This window comes from Lissotriton vulgaris, chromosome 2_2 (genome assembly GCF_964263255.1).
Source record: "Lissotriton vulgaris chromosome 2_2, aLisVul1.2, whole genome shotgun sequence".
In the NCBI taxonomy this organism is placed as follows: Eukaryota; Metazoa; Chordata; class Amphibia; order Caudata; family Salamandridae; genus Lissotriton; species Lissotriton vulgaris.
The window spans coordinates 324794254-324812012 of record NC_141688.1 but is presented as its reverse complement, the minus strand read 5'-3'; the positions used below and the strand labels follow the sequence as shown (position 1 = coordinate 324812012).

General features: G+C 50.1%; 1 protein-coding gene across 4 annotated transcripts in view; it reads left to right on the top strand.

Moving 5' to 3' along the window:
- Positions 1-17759, top strand: part of NR1H3 (nuclear receptor subfamily 1 group H member 3) — a 335465-nt gene that overhangs the window by 69173 nt on the left and 248533 nt on the right. For 2 of the 4 annotated variants that reach the window (XM_086959703.1, XM_086959708.1), the window contains exon 2: positions 5501-5553. The exons of the other annotated variants lie outside the window; for them this stretch is intronic. The gene's annotated coding sequence lies outside the window, so the exon portion shown is untranslated. The remainder of the gene's footprint in view (positions 1-5500; positions 5554-17759) is intronic. 4 annotated transcript variants of the gene reach the window in all.

Genomic DNA, 17759 nt, shown 5'->3' with positions numbered 1-17759 from the left:
ACTAACAACCTTAGCGCCTGGAACCCAATCACCACTGAAGACACCATCCGCCTAATGAACTCAATCCACTCTGGCTCGCCAACCGACCCCTGCCCCCACCACATCTTCAACAAAGCGGACTCCATCATCGCAACCCACCTCCGAGATGTCATCAACTGCTCGATCAACTCTGCCACCTTTCCAGAAAGCTGGAAACATGCCAAACTCAGCGCCCTTCTGAAGAAACCCACAGCAGACCCCTCTGAACTCAAAAACTACCGACCTATATCCCTCCTCCCATTCCCGGCCAAAGTCATCGAGAAAGCCGTCAACAGCCAGCTCGCCGCCTTCCTTGAATCCAACAACTCCCTCGATCCATCCCAATCCGGGTTTCGAGCCAAACACAGCACCGAAACCGACCTCATTGCAGCAACTGACGACATCCGAACACTACTGGACAACGGTGAAACAGTGGCCCTCATTCTACTCGACTTCTCCGCCGCTTTCGACACAGTCTGCCACAGCACCCTAATACAACGCCTCAGCAACATCGGCATATGAGGAAAAGCCTTGGACTGGATCACTTCATTCCTCGCTGGGAGAACTCAAAGAGTCCGACTTCCCCCATTCAACTCTGAGGCCACTGAAGTCATCTGTGGCGTACCACAAGGATCCTCACTCAGTCCCACCCTCTTCAACGTTTACATGAGTCCACTCGCCTCCATCGCGCGTCATCACAACCTTAACATCATCTCGTACGCCGACGACACCCAGTTAATCCTTTCCCTCACCAAAGACCCTAACACCGCCAAAAACAATCTTCATGAAGGGATGAAAGAAGTAGCCGAATGGATGAAACATAGCCGCCTAAAACTCAACTCAGACAAAACGGAGGTGCTCATCCTAGGATCCTCCCCCACTGCCTGGGACGACTCTTGGTGGCCTTCCGCTCTGGGCACAGCACCCACACCCACAGACCATGCACGTAACCTTGGCTTTATCCTAGACTCCTCTCTCTCGATGTCCAGACAAGTCAACGCAGTCTCATCCTCCTGCTTCAACGTACTTAGCATTCTCAAAAAGATCTTCTGTTGGATCCCCCTCGAGACAAGAAAAACTGTCACCCACGCACTGGTCACGAGTCGTCTGGATTCTGGTAACACACTTTATGCCGGAATCACAGAAAAATTACAGAAAAATCTACAACGCATCCAAAACGCATCAGCGAGACTCATATTAGACATCCCTCGCCAAGATCACTTCACCGGACACCTAAAAGACCCCCACTGGCTTCCCGTCAACAAAAGAAGTACATTCCGCCTTCTCACCCACGCACACAAGGCCCTCTACAATCTAGGATCCGAATGCCTCAACACTCGACTGCCCTTCTACAAACCCACCCGCCCTCTTAGATCGTCCAATCAAGCCCTCGCCGCTGTCCCGCGCATCCGAAAATCCACCATGGGTGGCAGATCCTTCTCCTTCCTTGCTGCCAAGACCTGGAACTCACTCCCCACTCACCTCCGACTTACCCAAAACCACATCTTATTCAGAAAAGAACTTAAAACTTAGCTATTCGACAGATAATGAACCCCTTCCCCAAGCGCCTTGAGACCCTCTGGGTGAGCAGTGCGCTATACAAATGCCCGAACTTGAACTTGAACTAGCCAATCCCATTACCTGATGTGGGAGAGCGAAGGACCCCGTCTTGGTCCCGAGAAGGACAGCCCGCGAGGGATGTCCGACCACTGAGTGCTGGAGTGTCTGGATGCTGGAACCTCAGTGTCTCGTGTCTGCGTGTCAGCCTTTCTCTTCTGCTTTGCCCAGTGAAGATGTAGTGCTTATATATCCCGCGAGCATTGCGCTACTCCCACTTTGTACTCCTCGCGAATTTCAACATTCACATGGACATTTGCAATGCAGGTGACTCTTGGGAGTTTCTCGAGTCTCTGAGACTCACCCAGCTTCAACGATGGGTTATCGCTCCTACTCACCAGGTTAGACATATGCTGGATCTGATATGTTCCAACTTCCTGATCACAGTTGACGATCCCTTACCGGTGACCTGGTCTGATCACTTCAGAATCCACTTCTCTTGGCCAGTCCAAAATCAACCCCAGTCGTCTCAGCCCTGCCCTGGATATCAGGGGAAACCCAATCATAAAATTGACTCGGCGGCCTTCAGTCTTGTTCCGGCGGACTCACGTCCAGATATAGACAATGATTTGAATGTAGCTCTAGAAAATGTTATAAACTGGATCCACCAGGCCGTTGAGCGTTTCACCCCAGAGACTGGAAGCAGGCATCCTAGAAATCCTCTTTCAAAGCCTTGGTTTTCGTGTTCCCTGAAAGACAAGAAGCAGCTTTGCAAAAGACTAGAACTCCGATGGAGAGAGGGATATTGTCCGATAGCTAGGGCAAACCTTAGAAAGGCTCAAAAATCCTATTGTGCTTCCGTCGCTCATGCCAAAAGGATACATTACGCGGATCTTATAGCCCACTGGGGTAACAATGCTAAATACATTTTCAAAATTGTTCAAAGCTTTCTATCTCCCAATGTGGGGTCCAGCACCTGCTCCCCTTTGCTTGCTTGGTGTGAGGAACTCTCCAGTTTCTTCATCAATAAGGTGCGTGCACTCTACTCAAACTTTGATACTGAGAATAGCCAGTCAACGTCGAGCAGTCCTCCCGGTTGGTTGCCTCCCGCCACCTCTGCTTCCTTGCTAGCTTTCGATACTATATCCAGACAGGACTCATTGGCATACCTCGATTGCCTTAAATCTAGCTCGCCAGCCGACCCATGTCTGGCTAAATTGCTTGACAGGGCCGCACAGGTGATCAACCCAGAGTTGAACAGGCTGATTAATCTATCCCTTATATCAGCCACTATACCTCCAGCCTGGAAACAGGCAAAAATCATCCCTCTGCTGGAAAAAACTATGCTTGACCCCAATGTTCCCTCTATTTCCCTCCTTCCTGCTGCAGCAAAAGCTGATTAATAAACAGTTGACTGAGTACGTTGAACAACATGATTTACTCCACCCGGACCAATCAGGCTTTAGAGCCACGTATAGCACTGAGTCTGCTCTTGTCGAAATCTCTGAGGCCATTCATGAAACCTTAGATGCAGGGGGCAGGGCTGCACAGGTCCTTTTAGATCTATTGGCTGCATTTGACACCGTGCCGCACACCTTGCTCCTGGCTTGTCTCCAGGCGATTGGAGTATCGGGGTCTGCATGGCGCTGGCTGCAATCTTACCCGGAGGGCAGGATGCAGCAAATCTGGATGCCCCCTTTTTCTGCCTCCCCTCAAATCCTGACTACAGGTGTTCCGCAAGGGTCTATACTGAGCCCCTTGCTTTTTAACAGTTATGTGGCACCCCTTATTCAGATGGCTGAAGACCTTGGAGCCTAAGTCATGGTGTACACTGATGACACACGGCTCCTTTTCACATGGAACAAAAATGACTCTTCCATCTCCCCAGTCAAATCCTGTGCGTCAGCCGTCGTTCACTGGCTCTGCTCGGTCGAGTTAAAATGTAACGAGCGAAGAAACGAGATTCTGGTGTTTAGGGAACTTTCCCCCGCAATTTTTTAACACATTTTGGCCAGATGAGTCCCCTCTTCCCACACCCGAAGGACAACCCCCGAAGAATTTAGGGATCTGGTTCGATGAGAAGTTGAGTTTCAGCCCTCAGATTAAGAATCTTACGGGGCTTTGCTTTGGCACCTTGAAATCATTAAAAAAATTCCTCCCTCTTCTCCCTTTTCTGGCAAGGGAATCTGTTAACGGTGCACTTATCACTTCGTGCCTTGATTACGCCAATGCCTTATACGCCGGCCTAGCACACAAGAACAAGAACTTCTCCAAAACACTTTGTATACCGTGTGTAAAATGTCTATAATGTACACAGAGCCATGAATCCGACCAGTAGTTTTTGTAATGTATTCATCTAGTACAAAAATATATTTATAATGTAGTCGTTCTAAGTACAATAAATATTTTTATATGACTAATTTTTTTATAAAAGAAAGGCAAATAGTACATACAATAATGTAGTTTTGAGTACCCACATATACGAGCATCAATACGTATGTGAAGTATAATACAGCACAAGCATACAAATGTTACATGTGACATGTTATGGGTGTCTTATATAGCGCTCGGCTACTCCAAGGAGTGTCCCGGCGCTTTGTGACCCATAGCTGAAAAAGAGAGTAAAAGAAACGGTAAACAGACCAGTTATTGACTATAAAGCCAAGTTTTCAGGCCCTTTCTAAAGGCCAACAAATTAGGAGTGCAACAGAGATCCAAGGGGAGGGAGTTCCACAACTTGGGGGCGAGATGTTTAAAAGAACGTCCACCTATCCTAGCTTTTCTAATGATTGGGACAGTAGCCAGAGCGAGAGATTCAGATCTAAGGGATCTAGTAGGCTTATGAAAAGTAAGCCGTTTCTGAATGTAGTTGGCCCCAACCGAATGGAGTGCCTTATGGGCCAATGTAAGTGCCTTGAAGACAATCAGCTTCCTGACAGGAAGCCAGTGAAGGGAGAGTAGCAGCTCCGATGCTCTAGCATGGCGGGGGAGGCCGAAAATGGCCCTCGCCGCAGAGTTTTGGACCACTTGAAGTTTTTGCAGAAGGTAGTCCGGAAGACCCAAGTAAAGAACATTAGAATAGTCGAGCCTGGAACAAATTAAGACCTGTACCGTTAACCTCCTATGGACCAGAGGAAGCAGAGGGAGGAATTTGCGCAGCATTTTCAGGAGACCGAAGCATGTACCGGTGAGGCCTGTTATCTGGGATTTCAAAGAAAGATTGTTATCGATTTTAACCCCAAGATTTTTGGCCACCGAGGAGGAAGATGATGGAGGAGACATACTCACCGGCCACCAGTCCTGCCAAGGTGGGTCTACCTGACAACCAAAGAAGAGCACCTCCGATTTATCAGGGTTGCACTTGAGGCTGCTTCGCTGAAACCAGTCGAAGACAGCCCCAAGGCAACCACGGATGCTCTCTCCGTCAAACTCCGCACCCTTTTTACAGGTGAAGAGAAGCTGGGTGTCGTCAGCATATGATATGATCTGGGCACCAAGAGACTCCCCCAGTACCGCCAATGGAGTCATAAAGATGTTAAAAAGGGTCAAAAAGGTGTTAAAAAGGGACCACATAATCAATAGCAGTACAATAATAACAAAAACATTTATCAAAAAACTTTACAAAACACTGTACAGAACAATGGTCACATAACAAGGAAAAAATCACAATAAATAGAAATTGTTGATCTTTATGTAAATATTTTTGATGTAATGAGTATTGCATCTAACCAACAGAAATGCGCTGACGCGCGTTTCGGAAGTTACAGTTGATAAGATCAACTTTTATCAAGGCCGCTGTCTGTACATATAACTTCTGTGGCAGGGGGCCATCCATACAAATTATGATCACGCAGAGCTGTTTTGAAAATCAGGCCTCTACCCTCGGCCTAACAACAGTATTCTGCCAATCTCGCAGCTCCGGTAGTTAAGGGTGGTATATAGGATGGACCTCCCTCATCGGAAACTGAGATACTGTCTGTAGGCTTTTCTCAAACAGCCTACCTCGATAAGCGACTAGCATTGCAACATTACCAAAAACCTTACCAGGTGCCATACCAGCAGCGTACACATTGTCCCTGATATCATAATTAATCTGGGGTGCAGCACCATTGAAACACTGTTCCCACACGCAAATCAAATGGGCCGACATGTGCTTAACGTTGTGCTGCTGCACAAACGGCTCATAATCTTTCATCACACTCCACACATCTTTGACACTGTAAATCGGGTGACGAGCCAACTGAGCGGCCTGATTGGCTACCACCTTCTTCTCTTCATCGCCCACATCAGATCGTATCAATATCCGCCGCAGTCGCTCCCCAGATGTCGCCCAGTCTCCGTCCCCTAATCCTCATTCAGGCGTTCCACTACTCAGTACCGCTGGGGAGAGAAGGAAAAGGGAAGGAGTAGTAACAGAAGGAACGGGCACCATTGTCGCCAAAGGATGTGTCGTAGGTGTAAGAGCTTGAGAGAGAGATGCCAAAACAATAGGCGTAGCAGGAAGACTAGCGGTCATCGCAGGTGCAGAAGGCGAAGTCAAAGAAAGGAAAGAAGGCTCGGTGGCCAAAGCAGCTGGATCAATAACAGAAGAAACAGAAACAGCAGAGGCAGAAGAGACGGACAATTGAGCCTGTGGAATGGCAGGATATATTTTCTGGGGGGCGTATGGGGGTGGAGGTTGACCATCTTACAATTCCTCCACAAATGTATCATTTTCTTCTCGAGCAAAATAAGACTTTCAAATGGCAATCGAAACTTCCTATCATCACACTCTATCCCTTTCTCTGTTTTCTCTCTATCATACGCTACATTTTTCGGAGTCACTGTCTGCATTTTTCCCCTTTCGGGCCTCCTTCTCTGCTTTCATTTGTCTCTGTTTAACTTCCTTTTGCCATGTTCTGAGAGAATCAAACATTGACTGCCTACTTCTTTTTGTGAACAACCTATCGTGTAGAAAATTAATTTTCTGTTCATCAAAAGTACCTGTTAAAGGCCACTGCAACTCGGCATTATCCCTCGTATATTTGTGCCATAATGTACTAAACATAATACGGCCAATCCCATGTTTCACATACATGCCAACATTTGGGTGCCTTCTGGTGGCGCTGGCTGACTTTCTTCCAATGGAGCATCAGTAGAACAACGACTGCCCAAACAAAACACTTTGCTAAAACACTGCATCTTTCAAACGGAAGCAAGTTCACTATTTATTCCTAGCAGATATTTGCAAATATCTGACCAAAACTGGTCCTCAGACCTCATCATATAGAAACCAAAGCAACGGCACCATTGTCACAAAGAACTCAAACACCGAAGAGCTGGCACTTGATCTCTCCTCCAACAAGAGCTCACGCGAGTCCCCGCATAGGATCCTGTTGAAACCCCCAGTCCAGAACTGGACAACCAACCCCTATCCTAACGCCCCAGCTAGAACCTCCAGGACCATGAACCCTCTCTCAGTACCAGATATTCCCTCAGGCCAGAACTGGAATACCACCCCCTACCCGAACACCCCATCTAGACCCTCCAGTTCCATGAATCCTTTTTCTGAGCTAAATATCATTTCCCTCCTCCACTCGTACACCTCTCCACACTCACTCACCTCAGTCCCCTCTAGATTAGCACAAGCAGCCCCTCTACCTACCCCCAGCCCGATCCGTCATAAGGAATTTTTCTCGGAACCCATCCAAAGCATCACTTCCAACCCTCACAGAGCTCCCAGACTCAATACCAATGTCCTAAACACTAATAATCTCACGCAGATCCCAGTCACACACCCACCGCTCACTGACAGCCTGCACAAACCGCACCGGAACTCTATGTTACTTAACTGCAGGTCAGAGGTTAAACATGCTGCAGACCTTGCAGATCTCATCTTTGCCCAAGAACTGGACCTCCTTGTCTTCACAGAAACCTGGCTCAACGACTCCTCTGGGCCTTTCCTTGACATACTAGTCCCTCCCAGCCACAACATTATCAGACTAGACCGCGTCAGGAAAATTGGTGGGGGCATAGCCGGCATCTTCCGCAACTCTCTCACAGACAAACAATCCTCCTCAGCTAATCTCTCCTCCTGTGAATACTTAGGAATTAGGCATGGGCGGAAAATCCGTTCCGCTCGCGGATTTTGCGGATTTTCGGGAAATCCGCAATCCGCGAGATTTGCGAATTTCCCGCAAAATCCGCAAATCCGCGAGCAGCGGATTTTGCTCGCACTGCTCGCACTGTTCGCGTGAGTTCGCGCCCCGCGAATAAGCGCAAAATTGCAGAAATACGATCTTAGCAAAACTGAAAGTAACTACTTACCAGGTTCAAAAGTTCAGGCACATCATTAGTAGCCATTTCCTGTAGTGCTTCCTGAGGGGCCCCTCCAGAGTTCAGTTGCCAGTTGAAACTATTATGTGACCCTGCTCTGAACCTCAGAATAGTTACACATATGCCACAAAGGTCCTGAATTACAGCTAAGGGAGACAAGCAGGAGCCAGGCTGGAAGTTAAAATCCATTAATCAGCCCCTAATTCATTATTGTCAGTTGGGGCAGGGCAGGTGTTGTAACTAATTTTGCAACAATGAAAGCACTTAGCAAGTGCAAAAGATCACTAATCAGGGCGCACTAAGGAAGCAGGTGCCAGCTAAAAAAATATTCTGTGACACATTAATCAGCCCCAAATTAATTCAGGTCACTTGAGGCAGGGAAGGTGTGCTTTGCTTTGCCGAAAATAATGTACACTGGACAACCAGAGGGTGTGGTGATGAAACAGAGGGTGGCATGGGTGGGCCAGAGGGTGGCATGAGTAGTCAGAGAGTGGCAGTGGTGACAGAGAGTGGCAGTGATGAAGAAGAGTGTCCCAAACAGGCTGGACACGTAGAAACAACAAGTTCGCAAAACTTGCGACCCGACAGGTAAGTTCGCAAATTGCGAAATTGTAAAAACCCTCGCGAACTGGCAGAAACACGGGCGAACACAAAAAAAAAAAAATCCGCAAATTCGCGGGAATTCACGGATTTTGCGGATTGCGAATCCGCAAATCCGCAAAATTCGCGAACGCGAGATCCGCAAAATTCGCTCATGCTTATTAGGAATAGACATCACTAGTGCACACAGACCCTTATGCTCCCTGCACATATTCTACCACCCCCCTGGTGATAACCTCCCTCTATTTGAACAAACTATGGAAACCATCTCCTCCAACTTGGGCCGTCACTTCCCACAGATCTTCCTTGGTGACTTCAACCTTCACTGGAATGACCCGCATGATCAGGAGGTTCACATTCTCAAGAACTTCCTAACAGACCTCTCCCTATCTCAATTCTGTGACAATCCCACTCACAATTTAGGCTCGACATTGGATCTAATCATTTCCAACCGCAACACTATTCATCTCAAATCTATTCTGTTGGACAGGCCTCGTGGAAGGCCCGATCCTTCCCCGCATGGCGGGGCCCGGACCTCCGCTCCTCCTGTTTGCTAGCCAAGAACTATCCCGGCAACCCACCGGGGCAACCCACAGCCCGTCCCCGACGGAACCCCAACTCCTGAACACCCCGGTATCGGCTGGCCCGGACCCCTTCCAGAACCACTGTCCCCGGCCCAGCCGCCATCTTGGACATGACACGACCAGGCAGCGTGGCCTCGGATCGACCTCAACCCCGGGCCTGGCCAGGCCCCGACATCGAGGCACCACTATCCGCCCAGGGGGTGGAGAGACCACTTAGCAGGTCAATGGAAGAAGGAGTGTCAATGGCTCCCATCCGCCAGGTGTCGATCGCCCCCAGCCTCCCCGGGCGCTGGCTCCACCCCCCTGCTGGGTGTCTGGACTCCCTCATCCCGGACCTCCCGACCTCCAAGTGCGAGGGTCCGGACATCAAAGTGCGCCAGACCTATAACTGGGGAAGCTCCAGAGCAGGAAGGCAGTTGTATCCTGGAGTCGAGAGACACCGAGACGAACTCATCCTTGAAGGCCTGCTGGCGCTGCCGCGGCCCCTCTTTGTGAACCATCTTCGTAGCCTGCTGGCGCTGCCGTGGCCCTCGTCATCGTGAATCATCTTTGTAGCCTGCTGGCGCTGCCGCGGCCCTCCTCATCGTGAACCGTCTTCGAAGCCTGCTGGCGCTGCCGCGGCCCTCCTCATCGTGAACCATCTTCGTAGCCTGCTGGCGCTGCCGTGGCCCTCCTCATCGTGAACCGTCTTCGAAGCCTGCTGGCGCTGCCGCGGCCCTCCTCATCGTGAACCATCTTCGTAGCCTGCTAGCGCTGCCGCGGCCCTCCTCATCATGAACCGTCTTCGAAGCCTGCTGGCGCTGCCGCGGCCCATCCTTGCTAACACCCCAGCTCGAGGATTCTGAGCTCCATCTCTGGCCGTGCTGTACCGGACCGGTACCCAGACTGTGCCGCTACCCTTTTTCCCCAAAGAGACTAGAATTGACGGGATCCTCGTATCCTGGTCCTGCTGTATCGCTTATCACCTTGCCACAAGATATATATAAAAGTGTGCTGAACTCATCTCTGTGTGGTGTCCATCTGTGGGGGGGAAGTTACCTGTCTGTACGATTACCGGAGAGGGCCCTCACCGGAGGCCTCTCCCCCCTGTACTCAGCCGACCCTCCGGGTCTCCGTCTAACATTGGTGGCCAGCGGCGCGATCCGAGCCGACGCATAATCGTACAGAGAGTAACTCACCCCACGACACACAGCCACCATGACGACAAAGGAGAGTGGTACAACCGAAAAATTCCTGATGGAGAAGCTAGACGAATACAGCCACAAAGAACTGAAACAATTTTGTATAGAACTAGGCATTGCTACCACAGGACTGAGCACAAAAGATGACCTCAAACACGCCCTAGAATCTTGGGTGGAGACGGAAACACCCTTACCCCAAAATCAAAACCTTGAGAACACCGAAACGAGTGCCGCTCCCACAGAAGAAAGAAGACCGGGCCTCTCGTCCGAGGAGGCCCGAGAACGAGAAAAGAGCCGGCTCCACGAATTGGAACTGGCCCGACTTCGCTTAGATGGAGAACTCAAATTGGCAGAACAAAAAATAACATTGGAACACTTACGGCTCCGAGAGGAGCGAGAAGAAAAAAAGAGTCAGAGGGAGCTGGAAGAGAAAAGACTAGCCTACGAGCATGAGCGCAACTTGAAGGAACTAGAAATCCGGAGGCAGAACAAAGACCTCGGGGTCCCCGGGCACCAGACCCCTCCTGCTCCTACAGACCCCAAGGTCCACATCCCCAAGGATGTCGTCAGGGAATATTACCGGAACGATGATATCCAGCAGTGGTTTAAAGCCTACGAAGTAGCCATGACCTCCCACAGAATCCCACGGAGCGACTGGGGAGCCGGGTTATGGGGGAGGTTCGTCAACGAAGGGCGAGACGCCCTGCTTCAACCGCCCGACCATCAGATGACATCCTACGACCGGATCTATGACAGAATATCGACTACAAAAATATCGACCTACAAGAATATCGAGTCAACAATATCGAGGGCAAAAATATCGACATCCTATCTACAACATGGTAAGTACAAAAATATCGAAAAAATTATATCGTTGTAAAAAATATCGATGTTAAAAATATCGATTTTTTTTTAATATATATAAATGTAAAAGTAAGTATATAACACTAATAAATAAAATAAACATATTTAAAAGTATCTAATAATGTTTAAAATTAATAAATAAAAATATATACAGTAAAGATATAATATATATGTACTAAACAATAAGTATTAATAATTAATTTACTAAAAATACCCCTTTACCCAAAAACTGAAAACTGACCCTGAACCCTAAAAATACCCCTTTACCCAAGAACTGAAAACTGACCCTGAACCCTAAAAATACCCCTTTACCCAAGAACTGAAAACTGACCCTGAACCCTAAAAATACCCCTTTACCCAAAAACTGAAAACTGACCCTGAACCCTAAAAATACCCCTTTACACAAAAACTGAAAACTGACCCTGAACCCTAAAAATACCCCTTTACCCATGAACTGAAAACTGACCCTGAACCCTAAAAATACCCCTTTACCCATGAACTGAAAACTGACCCTGAACCCTAAAAATACCCCTTTACCCATGAACTGAAAACTGACCCTGAACCCTAAAAATACCCCTTTACCCATGAACTGAAAACTGACCCTGAACCCTAAAAATACCCCTTTACCCAAAAACTGAAAACTGACCCTGAACCCTAAAAATACCCCTTTACCCATGAACTGAAAACTGACCCTGAACCCTAAAAATACCCCTTTACCCATGAACTGAAAACTGACCCTGAACACTAAAAATACCCATTTACCCATGAACTGAAAACTGACCCTGAACCCTAAAAATACCCCTTTACCCAAAAACAGAAAACTGACCCTGAACCCTAAAAATACCCCTTTACCCATGAACTGAAAACTGACCCTGAACACTAAAAATACCCCTTTACCCATGAACTGAAAACTGACCCTGAACCCTAAAAATACCCCTTTACCCAAAAACTGAAAACTGACCCTGAACCCTAAAAATACCCCTTTACCCATGAACTGAAACCTGACCCTGAACACTAAAAATACCCCTTTACCCATGAACTGAAAACTGACCCTGAACCCTAAAAATACCCCTTTACCCAAAAACTGAAAACTGACCCTGAACCCTAAAAACACCCCTTTACCCAAAAACTGAAAACTGCCCCTAAACACTCAAAATACCCCTTTACCCAAAAACCCAAAAATGACCCTGAACCCTAAAAATACTCCTTAACCCAAAGTTAAATAATATTATTTAATTAGCAATTAATAATTAATTAACAATAACAATAAAGTAAATATATTAGCACATAAGCTGTAATTAATATAATTTAATAATTATTATCATTTTTCCCCAATTAATTAATTAACAGTAACTAAAAATTATATATAAATAAATTACTCTAATAATGTAATTAACTAACTAATATTATTTAATATTATTTAATTATTATTTAATTACCAATTAATTACTAATTTAAAATATGTACCAAATTATATTAATTAATTAACTAATATTTGCCAATTAATTAGTTATAAATATTTAAAAACATATATTAATTAATTAATTATTATTAAATTACTCCCCACCCTATTCCCCTATAAACCCACATCCCGCTACAGAAAATATATATCAATTAATCAATTAATTATTTCCCAATTAATCAATATTAATTAGCAAATAATTATAATTAATTAATTAATCCTACTAATTATTAATCAACTTACCATAATTAAATTACTTCCCACCCTATTCCCCTATAAACCCACAACCCGCTCCGGTACTAAAACATCAAATTTACTTATAAATTTCTATATTATTATAGAAAATGTATACACATATAATAGTAATTATTTTAAATACTTAAATTAAACATATAACACATACATAATAAAAAACTATAAAATAATACAAATATCGATATTAGTGTCATCGAAATTATTAACATCGATATATATGCTATCGATATTACTAACTTCGATATTACTTACATCGATATTAAGTATTTCGATATTACTTACCTTGGGTCGATATTCTGTCCTATGATATTCTTGCCTTCGATATTATGCTCCTTCGATATTACAGACTCGATATTATGGTAAGTCGATATTTACAACTCGATATTTTGACTGTCTACCCCTACGACCACATGAAGGCCGCCCTCCTCACTCGGTATGGGCTGACGCCCGAGATGTACCGCCAGAGGTTTCGAGACTGCAAACGAATCCCGGGTACAACTTGGGTGGAGTACGTGAACTTCTTTAGCCGAGCCTTCGAGGGATGGATCAAGGGCAGCCAGGTGACCAACTATGAACAGTTATTCGAACTTATTGTATGGGAGCACCTCTCCAATAATTGCTTCGTCGAACTCAGGCAGCACCTCCTTGACAGTAAACTGACTGATCCTCGGAAACTCGCCCTCAAAGCAGAGCAATGGGAGAGCACACGAGTTCCTCGAAGCTGGCCCAGCGAACAGAACAGGGCCTCCCAAGGGCCCCACCGCCGCCGAGGGGGGGGGGAGGAGGCCAGGGTCGGGGCCGAAACACCGTCCCGGTGGCCACCATCATCAACACCCCGGCCGGGAGAGGGAGCCCTCCAACGCGACCAGGGTTCCGCGCCAGCGTTACCTGCCACCGATGCCAACGACCCGGGCACTACGCCAATGACCCCAACTGCCCGAAAAATCAGAGCCCCATGCCCCGCCAGGTCGTTGCCGCCGCCCTGGGGGAAGAACCGGCCCAAGAAGACACCGAAGAGTACGAGTCGTACCAGCCTGAGTGGGAACCCGCCGCCATGTTCCTGGTCTGTCTAGGGGAAAGAGACATGTTTCCGCGGGCACCCCTCCCCGCCAACACACAGAAGTACAGCCAGTGGGTCACCATTAATGGACATCGGGCTGAAGCCCTCCGTGACACAGGGGCCAGTGTAACCGCAGTCCGCTGCCATCTGGTGACCCCTGACCAGATCCTACCAAATGTACTTTGTCCAGTGCGATCGGCCGATAACTCCGAAAGCCTGTGCCAGATGGCCTGCGTCCCCTTTGAGTGGGGAGGGGTGTCCGGCATGCTAAAAGTGACTGTCCGCGACGATGCTCCAGTAGACTGCCTCCTGGGGAACGACCTCGAAAGTTCCCTCTGGTCCGCCGTTGAGCGAAAGGAGCACCTGGGATGCTGGGTCTCCCTGAATGGGTCTGCGTAACGACCCGGTCCATGGCCGCCCGCGCCATCTCCAGCACCGAAGAACAAGAGTGGCCAGAACCCCCGCCGCCGGTCATCACCGAAGAAACGACCCCGGAGCCCGGTCCTCCGGAGTCCAGTGAGGAAGAACGTGAGCAGCCCCGGGACCTCCCGGAACTAGCCCAGTGGCGTCAGGAGGGTGGCCCTACTCAAGAACAATTCAGACAGGAGCAAAGAATGTGTCCCTCCCTCGAGAGACTCCGAGAGCAAGCCCTAACCCAGTGCGCCGGAGATACCTCAGGGGCCCACTGGATTTATTGGGACAATGAACTGCTCTATAGCGAGCAAAAGATTGCCGAGCTGGGGGCCAGCCGGGTGCTGGTAGTCCCCCTCCGCTTCAGAGACTTCCTCTTGAACCTGGCCCACGATGTGCCTCTGGCCGGGCACCTGGGACAAGACAAAACATACAGCCGCCTGGTGACCCACTTCTACTGGCCAAAGATGCGGAACGATGTAGCAAACCACTGCCGGGCCTGCCCCACCTGCCAGGCCAGCGGGAAGAGCGGCCGAAAACTCAAAGCTCCTCTGCAACCTTTTCCCATCATCACCACCCCGTTTGAGCGGGTAGGAATAGACATTGTGTGGCCCCTGGAGCCCCGGACAGCCCAAGGTCACCGGTTCATCCTAGTCCTGGTGGACCACGCCACCCGCTATCCCGAGGCCATTCCTCTTCGGACCGTGACGGCCCCGGTGGTGGGCCGAGCCCTGATGGGGATCTTCTCACGGGTGGGCTTCCCCCGGGAAGTCGTCAGTGACAGGGGCACGAACTTTATCTCCAAGTACATGAAGTCCCTATGGCAACAGTGCGGGGTCACCTACAAATTCACGACCCCCTATCACCCGCAAGGAAACGGACTGGTAGAGCGGTTTAACTGCACCCTCAAAGGGATGATCATGGGCTTGGAGGAACCCCTACGTCGCCAATGGGACGTGCTGCTCCCGTGCCTCCTGTTCGCTTACAGGGAAGTCCCCCAGAAATCCCTGGGCTTCAGTCCGTTCGAATTATTGTATGGACACCCCGTCCGAGGCCCCCTCAGCCTGGTCAAAGAAGGGTGGGAGGTGGCCCCTCAGAAGACTCCCCCGGAGGTATACAAGTACCTTTTAACTCTCCGTAACCAGATCCGACGATTTAGGGAACTTGCCAAAGCCAACCTTGAAGCCAGCCAAGAGGACATGAAGCAATGGTATGATCAGCATGCCTCATCCATCGAGTTCGAACCAGGAAACAGGTCTGGGTGATGTCCCTGGTTGAACCTTGCGCCCTCCAGGACAAATGGATGGGACCCTTCAAAGTAGTAAAGCGCAAGGGACCAGTCACCTACCTGATCGACATGGAGTCCCTGCGGAACCCACTAAGGGTCCTCCACGCCAATAGACTCAAGCCCCACTTTGTGCATACGGAACTTAGCCTCCTGATGGCTACTGACAGTGGGACTGAAGAAGACTCCGAGCCCCTTCCGGACCTGCTGAAAACGCTTGAGAAGGACGGCTCCGTGGAAGGGGTCAACCTCTCCGATGCCTTGTCCCCAGAGCAACGGCAAGCCTGTCAAGACCTTCTGCTCCAGTTTGCCGACCTGTTTTCCCTCATCCCCGGGGTCAACCCCTGGTGCCTTTACGACGTGGACACCGGGGATAGCCCCCCTATCCGACACAGGGCGTACAGAGTACCAGACAGAGTGCGCACCTGCATCCAGACGGAAGTCTCCAAAATGCTGGCTCTGGGAGTGATCGAGCCTTCCGACAGCCCCTGGGCCAGCCCGGTCGTTCTGGTCCCCAAGGCCGCCGCCCCGGGCATCGCCCCCGAGCTCAGGTTCTGTGTGGACTATAGGGGTCTGAACGCCGTCACCAGAACCGACGCTCATCCCATCCCCCGGGCAGATGAGCTGATTGACCGTATGGGGGCCGCCCGCTACCTGAGCATCTTCGACTTGACAGCGGGCTATTGGCAGATCGGCCTCACCCCAGGGGCCCAGGAGCGATCCGCCTTCTCTACCCCGGATGGCCACTACCACTTCAAGGTGATGCCATTCGGCATGAAAAACGCCCCCGCCACCTTCCAGAGACTCGTGAACAAGGTACTGGCGGGGCTCGAGGAATTCAGCGCCACCTATCTAGACGACATCGCTGTGTACAGTCGCCACTGGGCAGAACACCTCCACCACCTCCGAGAGGTCCTGAACGCCCTCCGACAGGCCGGGCTCACCATCAAAGCCAGCAAGTGCCAGATTGGCCAAGGGTCCGTGACCTACCTGGGGCACCAAGTGGGAAGCGGTCTGGTGGCCCCCCTCCAGCTCAAGATCGCTGCCATCCAGGCCTGGGAGCCTCCGGTCACCCAAACAGAGGTCCGAGCCTACTTGGGGCTCACCGGGTACTACCGGCGGTTTGTAAAAGACTATGGCAGCATTGTGGGGCCCCTCACAGAACTCACATCCAAAAAGAACCCCAAGACAGTAAACTGGACTCCTGAATGTCAGGCGGCCTTTGAGAAATTGAAGTCCGCCATGTGCACCGCCCCCGTGCTCCAGGCCCCCGACTACAGCCAGGAATTCATAGTCCAGACGGATGCCTCAGATCATGGCGTTGGGGCAGTCCTCTCCCAACTCAACACTGAGGGAGTTGACCAGCCAGTAGCCTTCATCAGCCGGCGCCTGCTGGCCCGAGAACAGCGCTGGAGCACCATCGAGCGAGAGGCCTTCGCCGTGGTGTGGGCCCTCAAAAAGCTCCGGCCCTATCTCTTCGGTACCCACTTCCGGGTGCAAACAGATCATCGACCCCTACAATGGCTGATGCAGATGAGGGGAGAAAACCCGAAGCTGTTGCGTTGGTCCATCTCCCTGCAGGGGATGGACTTTACTGTGGAGCATCGCCCCGGCCAAGACCACGCCAACGCAGATGGTCTGTCCCGCTTCTTCCGCCTCTGCGAGGAGAGTACCCAAGAGGATGGCTGACTCTCCCTGCCTTCAGCTGGGGGGGACGCATGTTGGACAACCCTCGTGGAAGGCCCGATCCTTCCCCGCATGGCGGGCCCGGACCTCCGCTTTTACTGTTTGCTAGCCAAGAACTATCCCGGCAACCCACCGGGGCAACCCACAGCCCGTCCCCGACGGAACCCCAACTCCTGAACACCCCGGTATCGGCTGGCCCGGACCCCTTCCAGAACCACTGTCCCCGGCCCAGCCGCCATCTTGGACACGACACGACCAGGCCGCGTCGCCTCGGATCGACCTCAACCCCGGGCCTGGCCAGGCCCCGACATCGAGGCACCACTATCCGCCCAGGGGGTGGAGAGACCACTTGGCAGGTCAATGGAAGAAGGAGTGTCAATGGCTCCCCTCCGCCAGGTGTCGATCGCCCCCCAGCCTCCCCGGGCGCTGGCTCCACCCCCCTGCTGGGTGTCTGGACTCCCTCATCCCGGACCTCCCGACC